Source organism: Patella vulgata, chromosome 6, assembly GCF_932274485.2.
Source record: "Patella vulgata chromosome 6, xgPatVulg1.2, whole genome shotgun sequence".
NCBI classification, from domain to species: domain Eukaryota; kingdom Metazoa; phylum Mollusca; class Gastropoda; family Patellidae; genus Patella; species Patella vulgata.
The window spans coordinates 65,934,462-65,945,395 of NC_065884.2; the positions used below are offsets into that span (position 1 = coordinate 65,934,462).

At 39.4% G+C, this 10,934-nt stretch overlaps 1 long non-coding RNA gene across 3 annotated transcripts; it reads right to left on the bottom strand.

The window, feature by feature from the left end:
* Nucleotides 1–1,011: 1,011 nt before the first annotated feature.
* LOC126824120 (uncharacterized) lies at nucleotides 1,012–10,545 on the bottom strand. Of its 3 annotated transcripts, none has more exons than XR_007681471.1 (6): nucleotides 10,531–10,545; nucleotides 8,892–9,352; nucleotides 7,791–7,918; nucleotides 7,054–7,169; nucleotides 3,720–3,847; nucleotides 1,012–2,267 (listed from the first exon to the last, which is right to left on the bottom strand). It is a non-coding gene; the product is annotated as an uncharacterized LOC126824120 (long non-coding RNA). The 3 variants fall into 3 exon arrangements; XR_007681470.1 differs by having other exon boundaries at nucleotides 10,525–10,539; XR_007681469.2 differs by lacking the exon at nucleotides 10,531–10,545 and having other exon boundaries at nucleotides 8,892–9,450.
* Nucleotides 10,546–10,934: the final 389 nt, after the last annotated feature.

Here is a 10,934-nt window from a genome sequence, read left to right on the forward strand (position 1 = left end):
ATGATTTTGAGGCGGAAGGATAACGTGGTTATCAGGTTGGCTGCGGTGATATGTACGGCAACTAGGTTTTTAGTATGCTTCTTCAAGTTTGTGTATCTCAAAATTTTGGTGGTCAACCTCATACTAATTTTAGTGCAAAGACATGACCATTTCTTCCTCTGTCTGTAGTGAAAAACATTCAGCTCAACGAAAATGTGGGGAGAGGTTGGAGGTGGGCAAAGAGGCCAGAATTAACATTAAAGTCAATGGGGAAATTAACGGTGGTCTGCCTCCAAAGGGATGTCACTGAGATATACAGTTGTAGCGTCTTCAAAGCATTGATTTACAAAATTACAAGCCTATGGTTACTGACCCCCCTCCCCCTCACCAGGAGTTATTTGCAAGATAGCAAATGAATTATCGTTGGGCACTGTGGGTAGCTGGGTGACGGTTGTCCTGTAAGCAAAATTCTTAGGGTCGCAACATTTCAACAGAAATAATAAAAAAAAAAATATGAATAATAAATTTTAAAAAATAGCCCCCACTCACACAGAAAATCTCTTATTGTTCTGACATTCTACACAGGTTTTCAATATGACAGGCAAAATAGCGTTACTGCAACTTGGGCAGAATACTCTATATTAATATATTTTCAGCGTGGTTCCCTCTTGTCAGTGATACAGGACGGAGGGCCTGACAAGGACATCTGTCTAGTCGCGCGGATGGGACGAAAAACCGAGGTCCCGTGTACACATTGGCGTGCACGTAAAAGATCCCCTGACAGTTAGAATTCGATATAAGAGTAGGCCGTAGTGGCGCTGTCCGAGCAAAACTTCCCTCCTAGCACACTGTATGGCGTATGCCTGTCTTCATTAGCCCGGTTCGGAGCAGAACAGTAGGACGTTAAACCCCACTTCATTTCATTTCTATAGTAATATATGGGTTATGGACACAACGGCCCAAAAACAAAAATACATTTTAGGTATTATAATCACATCCCGTAATATTATGATTGAATAAAACAAAAGAACACACAATTATTAATTTAATACAAAGAAAGAAAGATAAACGAATATTTAATTAATTAAAAAAAAATAAGGTTAGTAGAAAACATATGTTTAATTCTCATATTATTTTTAGGCATTTGCCTTTCGTACTTTTCGGCGGATCAAAGCCACCACTTTATTGGGCTGTATGTCTATTTATTTCCCGTAAAATAGAGCGAGAGCAAGAAATTGGGTTTAACGTCCACTCGACACAAACTAGGTCATTTCGAGACTAACATGTGGTTAAATTTTATTTCCATAATTCGCTTGCGCGTAGGGGTCTTTAGCAGTGGGAGGAAACCGGGGGACCCGAAGAAAACCCACGAGGTTGGACAGGCCATCCTACTCCTTGTCACGTACAACACAACCGGGGAATCGAAACCACGCCAGTTGACTCAATGACAGACTTTATGGTACAGCACGCATTCATCAATTATACAATTTCATATAATTATCAATTATACAATTTCATATATTTATCAATTATAAAATTTCATATAATTAATAACTATACAATTTCATATAATTATCAATTATACAATTTCATATAATTATCAATTATACAATATCATATAATCATCAATTATGCAATATTTTATAAGACTGGCCATTAAATCTCAATAATTATTGGGCTTTACCACAGAATAATTAGCGTATACAGAGTTCGAGTCTTTATTAAATCTCAGTTATATTTTTTCTTTGGCCAGAACACCAATCACTTCTTATACACTTCACGGGCACAGAGAAGGGTATTACCTCAAAAATATCGATGTTAACGGTTACCTTAGAGACCTTATTTTATGGATCTAAAATCGTTGTTGATGAAAATGTATTTAACCTTCGGTTTGTTTTCAAATTCATTATCAGTATTGTATATATTCATGTCGTACTGGAAATAAAATTGGGTATAAACCAAAATTACTAATATTTAATTAATTCATTACCCTCCCACCCCCAGCCTTTCCCCAGGCCTTACCCTATTTTCAGATGCGCGCGTGTGTGTGTGTGTGTGTGGGGAGGGCATAACCGTAAACACAGGTACTTTTGGGGATTTTCCAACTAGGGCTCGTGTGTTACAATGATGTTGTCTTCAGATTAGTTCAACAATTTTAAGAATGGTATCATAAGTAGCAGGGCATAGTTATAACGATTTCTTCCCGATCCTCCCGTAGGTTCAATGGTAGAGGTGCTAGGACGACACACTCTGTTTGCGGGACGAACACATTTGTTCGGAATCATTGTCTGAAATCATAAACAGAATAAAAATAATGAACAACTTTAATGGCCAATAGAAATCTTGAACAGTTCCCTTCATTCTAATTTATTGTCAACAAAATGGAATACACTGGACGAAATAGAGAGACAAGAGGGATATCATGTTATGCTTTTAATTATTATTATTGCTGTCAATTGTATACCCGTTCCATCGAAGCAGCCAGACGCTTTGTGTTTACTTGACAGGGAAAAATCAGGTGGGAAAGTTTCGCTGAATTTTCTCGACCAACACACGGTTATACTCCCATCAGACCCGGGTGGCGCCCTTAATGCGCTGCTAAGGCGACGGAAAATGGTCTCAGAGCGCGTCAAGATCGCCATAAGCGTGCTACAAGTGTGCTGGAAGCGCCAGATATCGTGCTGTGGTCTCCATCGTCTCCAATGATCGCTCTGTGACGGTGTTTGCTTTGAGCATGTTCAAAACAAACGCCAAGGTTCTGCGATCTGATCCGTACAGCTGTGAGAACGCGACTTTTTTTCAAGTTTGTAATTTTTGGGGCATTGTCTTGCGTTGTGTTCATGTTTGCCTGCAACCTTGTGTATTTTCTAGTTGCCGTACGGTCGCAGTAGCGCAGTAAGGACGCCAACCCGGTCTGATCCACCACGGCTCACGCTTTCTATTATAATAAAGTGCGTAAACACTGTACACGTTGTCGTGCACGTAAAATATTTTTTAACAGTTGAAATTCGATATTAGAGTAGGCAGTAACGCTACTTTCTGGTCCATATTTCCCTCATAGAACACTGTATGGCGTATGCCCGCCTTCATTAGCCCAGTCGGTGCATAACAGTACTGCATACTCCATACAGTGTGCTATGAGGGAGATTTTGCTCGGGTAGCGGCACTACGGCCTACTATTATATTGATTCCAACTGTCAAAGGCTAAATTTATTTGTTAAGGCTAGCTCAATTTTTGTCAAGGTCGCTTAGATGTAAATAATGTTAGGGCACGTAATTGTTGGCGAGATTGTAGGTTAGGGTTAGGGTTGGGATTAGCGCTAGCCCTGTTTACATCTCGTGACCTATGACGAAAAATTGAGCTGGCCTTATCATTTGGCACTAACCCTCTTTTACGTGCACGTCCATGTGTACACGGGACCCTATACTAAACTTAGGCTGCCTGTCTATAGTTATAGCCCCGCTTCAGAACTGACACTAAGCTAGTTGACCGACATTTTAAGTTCCAAATCGACGATTTTAGTCGAAAACACTAAGCATACTTCGGTAATTTTGATAATTTTTTATTCTGCTTCCATTTAATGTGTGTATGCCAGATGTGAAACGGAGTAGAACCGCATTACAAAACAGTATACTATTTTTTGGGTATGGCGGCCATTCAGGACAGATATTTATTCTCGAAGAATGAAGTCGATAGATCCCTGTGTGCCGAATGCACGGGACCCCTGCAATGTACTTACCCGATTAGAGAAGACGCTAGAATCATTTAAAAGTGGATCTATAACATCTTTCCATTGTTGTAACGTCCACGATGATGCGCCACGTTTGATACCATTAATAAAATGTATCGGTGTACCAGTTACACGACCTTCAATAAATATTTATATATAGTATGAAATGGAGTTTAAAGTCCTATTCTTCTGCACAGATCAGAGAAAGAGAGAAAAATGGGGTTTAACGTCCACTCGACACAAACTAACATATGGTTCAATTTTATTTCAATAATTCGCTTGTGTTAGGGGTCTTTAGCAGTGGGAGGAAACCGGAGGACCCGGAGAAAACCCACGAAGTTGGACAGGCGACCCCACCCCTTGTCACGTACAACCGGCGAATCGAAACCACGCTAGTTCAAATCCAGTTGCGACAACTGTGAAGCCATAAATTTCATATGACGTCATGAAAATATGACGTCAAGGTACAAAAACGCCATCTTGGGTCCCAAGTATTTGTACCTACTCACTTTCTATTTTATGTCCTATCATACTGTTGTGACGAAGTTGGCTGCCCCCGACAGGGATGTAGATGGATATCTCATAGAATTCCGCGAAAAAGAGATAAAATATACATTTTTTTAAACGAAAAGTATAGCTGAACATACTATATTATTATCATTATACAACAAAAAGCGCACATTATTGTTTTAATAATATAGGCTAGTCCAATTCATAAGAAAATGAAATGAAAGATACACCAGATAAAAGCGCTATTAAATATATTTAACTTGCATACACTTTTTTAAAAATCAGATTTTTTGTGCAGACGGGTAAAGTGAAAAATTAAAATCTAAATAGTAATTTGGGAGATAAAACCCTTTTGCCTTCCAGCCGGCAAAATAAATGCCTGAAATTCCATGATTTTATGGTCTTTTAGCCATTCCGAATTCGGTCATCGATCATTAATTGTATCATTAATTTTTCGAAAATAGAAATTTCTTTAAATTGACTAGATAAAACATTTAAAATCAGTGTAACTTAAAATCAGTGTAATTTATATAAAAGGTGTCTAACCTAACATGTTTTTCGGGCATATGTTTAATCAGTGACATATGAGACGAGATATCGCTCTACGAAACTTCCTGGTGTCTTTTGCAATTTGTTTGGGGTAAAACGTTACCACTCCCCGCCCATGAGTGAATAATAATTTTAATCTAATATACAAACCGCACAAATTTAACAGATGCAAATAATGTACATGTACATGTTATTCCACAGGTAGACATACATTGAAGGGGCCCAGTGAAGGAGACGCAGTTGGTTTAGAGTTTTTCCGACTCCTTTGGGTATTTGCGCCCCATTTCCAATGAAATGATCATGTTGTTCTGATGCTCAACTAGTATCAAATATATACTCTTCAAAAAAAGTAGGGGATATTCAGAAACAATACAAAACTGCGGAAATGCACTGCTATTTTTATTAGAGGTAACCAGTGTATGTTAATAACAGGCCAATTCCCTACACATGAATATAAACATCAATGGGCGGCTTATCTGACGGCCCCATTTCACAGGCAAATAGATACACCGTCAAAAGTGAAAATGGACGTTTTTGATTTTTGTCTTAATAATGAGTAATTGCTCCACCAATCATCAGGCATTCAGCAATTCGTCGTGGCATGCTCCTAATCTGACCTACTCCTCTTGCAGTGCCACGGCCAATTCTTGCAGTGTTGTCGGTTGACGTTGACTTCGACGAACACATTTTCCAATCAAATTAAACGTAACACCCTAAAGCAAAGATACGCTAAACAGTAAATATTATGCAAGAACCGATAGGAAAGCAAACATGGATAGATAAACCAGCACGCGGCAGTTTTCATCAACCCTTCCTTGAAGTGTCAATCTTGACAATGAACCCCTCCCACGTGTATGACGCCATTGCGTGTCTCATGTGCAGCTCAGTGGTTCAGTTGGGGCGATAGGTTCTTCATCTGTGAACATACTCTCAAAGCATGTCAAGTGTCCATGACTATTTATCATATTACAACCTGCATAGGTATTTGCATTTGAATATACCCTACTTTTTTTTAAGTGCCCGAGATTTGTTACAAATCGCCTCGAGCATGTTCCACACATCTCAACATTTATCCGCTTTTTGTTCAATCTATAAAAGCCTACATTCCTACACAATGGTTTGTTTAGTCAAGTGAAACAAGAAAATGTATAGGCTAAATGGAACAAAAAAACACGTACACCTTAAGTCGACAAATACGCAAAACTATGCAAAAAATATATTTCTATGACATGATTCAACCGAAAGGGCCTATATAATATCTACATTCTAGTTAAACGAACCGCACCTATTCATTTTATATCTTGCATCGAGCTGAATAAATTATGTGCTTTATAACATCTACGGGTGGTTAACAGTGTATAACTAAAAGCTATGAATGGATCTTTATTGCCAACATTTCAGTGTGTTTTTGCACCTTGTTTATAGCATCTAGATGTTTAAAGCGCGTTAACAATATATTCATTTAAAAGCAACTATGTCATTTCGGGATTAATATACCACATATTACAAGTCATACCCAACGGAAAGAAATGACGATTAATGGAATTCCACCATTTTGGATTTCATTTTGCCGGCCATTTCGAATTTCTACCATCAAGAATTCTCGAAATTAAATTTTTGAGATTATCGCTGCCTTTTTATTACCAAATTAATGGGGGGGGGGGTCAGTTTTTTTTTTTTAAATTTGGCAGTTATTTTGAAAGAAATGCCCGCCATCAAATGAAAAATACATTTTTAAATTGATGTTTGTCAAATTTGATTTTTCGACACACTTCGCTTGCATAACCACTCTGTGTTTGAGGAATTTAAAAATAAATTGTTAATCATGTCATTTTGCCTTGGCCGATTTTGAGTATGATTTTGTCTGACATATTATCATTGAACCAAACTGCATTGGTTTCTTTTGCAATTTGTTTGGGATAAATTGTAGCCCGTAAAACGTTATACCAAGAAAAAAATAAAAGGTTTTGTTAATAAAAATAACTTCCTTTACTCTACATCTAGCCTCGGCTGTATGACGGTAAGTGAAATGTACCTTCGCCTATACAATTGCGATGCGGCACCGGTTTACTTATTAGGAAAAAATGCCGCTTTTAAAAAGAAGTTATCAAAATTGCCTTGTTCTAAGCGTGTGTAGAATTTTCAGTACAAAGTTGTCCTTGTTTGAAGAAAATCGCTGTTGGTAATCCGGGAACTTGAAAGAAGTTCCAATGGCGGGCTTCGTCATACTGCCGAGGCTAGATGTAGGATACTGGAATCTATTCAGGTTTGTCGAGTGACTTACGAGTACAAGCATATTTCCAGGCTACTATTGTTACGTGTTCAACATCACTATGACTCATTAAAGACATAAATCTACTGACTGCTACACCATATCTTTCAGCACTAGTCGCCATACGTCTAAAATCATAAAAAAAAGAAAAAAGGAAAGAAATGAAATGGGGTTTAACTGGGGTAATGGAAACGTGCATACGTCATAAATCTACTGACTGCTCCATATCTATCAGCACTAGTCGCCATACTTCTAAAACCATAATAAAGAAAGAGGGAGAGAAATGAAATGGGGTTTAATTTCTGCACCTACCGGGCTAATGAAAACGGGCCTAAACCATACATTGTGCTATGGGGGAAATTTTGCGGCACTATGGCCTACTCTTATATCGAATTCCAACTGCCAAGGGATCTTTTAGGTGCATGCCAATGTATACACAGGACTTCGGTTTATCGCCCCATCCGAACGACAAGACAGCTGTCCTTATCAGGCATCCTTCCTGCACCACTGACAAGGGGAAACCACGCCTTAAAATCCCGATGAACTTTCTCTGCCAATACCTTGGTTTATCGTTGCATCCGAAGGACTAGACAGCTGTCCTTGTCAGGCCATCCGTCCTGCACCACTGACAAGGAGAAAACACGCCAGAAGAGAGAGGACAAAAGAAGATTAACACCCACTCACCACCATGCTTCAACACGGTAGACTAAACCCAAAATGGTTACTTTGCATAAAGAAATCCCTCTTACCTTATGGCAGTATCAGTAGTTATGTTCATGGTATTACCCGTAGACAACTGGTCACGATTTGTTAACATGTGCCTCATGAACTCAAATGTCTTCAATCCACTGGTTTCCAAATCAACTATATAAACGGCCTAAAAGAAATGAAATAGGGTTTTACGTCCTACTTTTCTGCACCAACGGGGTTAATAAAGAGAGAGGGAGAAATGGGGTTTAACGTCCACTCGACATAAACTAGGTCATTTCGGGACTAACATATGGTTTTAATTTTATTTCAATAATTCGCTTGCGCGTAGGGGTCTTTAGCAGTGGGAGGAAACCGGAGGACCCGGAGAAAACCCACGAGGTTGGGGGTTAATAAAGATGGGCGTACGCCATATAGTATGTTCTGAGATGTGCTAAATTTCCCCCGGACACGTTTGGACCTCGGATTTTTGTTCCATTCGAACGACGCCATTACTCATCGTTATTTCCTGTTTTCCAATAATTGTGACAGAATCAGTTTTCGAATCCTCTCGATAATTTGGCTTTCTGAAGCCTCCAATGATTGCATCAAGTTTTTATTCCACGGACACTATTTAGCATCAGGTGTACCCCATGAAGACAGTGCCGTAACGATGTTCGATTTACCTAGGGGAGAGCGAGAGAGAGAGAGAGGGGGTAATGTCCACTCGATCCAAACTAGGTCTTTTTGGGACTAATATATTGTTCAATTTTATTTCAATACTTTTGCAGTGGGAGGAAGCCGGAGGACCCGGAGAAAACCCACGAGGTTGGACAGGCGACCCTACTCCTTGTCACGTACAACCGGGGAATCGAAACCACGCCAGTTTACTCAATGACAGACCTTATAATACAGCGCGCACGTGCTAACCATTCGTTCATCTACGCCACCCCACCCCCCTCCGCCCAGGGGATGGGGCCATGACTATACAGAGTATGGTGACGAACTGGTCAAGCCACATCAATAGTTTTCATTTTTTTCTTGACTGCGAGGGGGTGTTTAAATTCCATCTATTATTCCCGCCTGTGGATATTCCACTGTAAATAGGAACCAAAGTTTGGAAACTCTAGTTTCTTTTCAAATGTACACGTAGCTTGACTTACCTTACTGGCGGAGAAGGAATGGATGTGATACGGTAACGGAAACAGATGATACGTCAGCTGTACTCTTTCTGGACCGTAGTAGTCCGCTACTTGTCTTAGCGTTGGATCCGCCCTCTCACTATCTGGACACAACATCTCCAAAAACAGCGACAACTTGATGGGGGCATTGTCGCAACTACAATTATACACAAATCCTAATGGACGATTTGGTAAAGGCACAGCAGATACTGCATCCGGTACCAGCGACAGAAAACACACCGAAATCAGGATCAGCATTTTTGAATGTTCACGTGTTCACGCGTGTGAATTCTGTGTCGTGGTATCACTAAATCTTCAGTACTCGCAATAACAATGGCAGCCCAGTGACGTCAACATGGTTGATGTAACTTTGTGATTTCTTTCGCTGTTACTCCTAACAATGGCAGTCCGGTCGCGGCTGGTGTAACTTTGTAAACAAGATCCTGAATAAATGTACGAAGGATAAAATTTGATAGTATAATGTTTGTTTATGATATATATCAGGTTTGTTTAGATGCAGTATTGTTTACACATCGTGTCTCCTAACAATGGCAATTCTGAATAAAGATATGATAGTATCAGGGGGCATATCCAGAGGGAGGAGATGGGGGGGGGTCCAAACCCCACCCTGCTAGTCTACATAAAAACAGGTGTGACGGTCGTGTGGTTTATCCTTTATTATCAGACGGTGGGGTGGGATTGGCATTCTAAGAGGGGGAGGGAAGAGAGAAATGGGGTTTAACATCCACTCGACAGGCATTCAAAGCGCGAAATAAGCAGACATGTGTGATATCACAATAAAGCTTTGCATCAATGAAATTGAATCAAAATCTGATCCAATTAATTCATTTTAGAAATTCACATCAAAGCTTGTGTTGGATTTCTCTGTTTATAAAGCTCAGTGTATGTATGCCTACGTCATTTAGAGACGATGATGGCACCATGCATTGTCAACTGTCATATTTCCGTAACGGTCGTGTGCTTTATCCTTTATTATCAGCCGGTGGGATGGGGTTGGCATTCAAAGCTCGAGATAAAAGGGATGTTGGATTTCTCTCTTTAACAGGCTCAATATGTTCCAATCTTTATTCTGATCAACAAATTGTACTATTTTAGAATATTTCAATTAATTGATGATACAAATTTCATCTTATTTAAAAATTTTGAAAAATTCAACCTAATGGTTTGAAACGTCTAACGTAAACCTTTTCAAATGAAACTTCGATTTAAAAATATTTTCGAAGCCTCTGCACAAGTAAAATAGGATGTAATGGATAATTTACACAACAGGTTGGACACTTAAACATCTAGTACTTAGATAGAGATATTAATTATTTTCTGGAGCTTTCAAGCCAGCAAGAGTGTTATTGTCCCTTTAAAAGGCTCAATGTGTATGCATGCATACGTCATTTGGAGACGACGATGGCATCATGCATTGTCAAATTTCCGTAACGGGTACCTGGCACCCCCCCCCCCCCTGCAGAAATTCCTAGATCCACCCCTGAGTATAACATGTTTATAATATATATCATGTGTATGCATCATCACATGAAGACCACATTATTTTCTGTTTATGTTTGACTATGAATTCTATAGTATATTTAATTCAACTAACCTCTACCTCTGAAGGGGATGGCCAAATAGACTCACATTTCAGATATCGGAGCAGCCTGTGAAGTCATTCAAATGGGTTTATTGCTTGTTTGAGATGAATTATTTCACGAAAACAGACAACCAGAATATGACCTATTTTAAGATTGTGTTTTAATACCCTTTCAGTTTTTTTAAATGTCGCTCTTGCTCTTTTCTGATGTAAATTGAGCTTTTACATGGTTAGAAAGACGTAGCTGATAAAACCGAATGTCATATTTGGGTACATTTTCTTACAGGACCCCCCATCGGTCGTCCACAGTTTCTTAACGTCCTACAGTGTGCTATGGGGGAAATTTTGCCCGGGCAGCGGCATTATGGCCTACTCTTATACTGAATTCAAACTGCCAAGGGATCTTTTACATGCACGCCAAT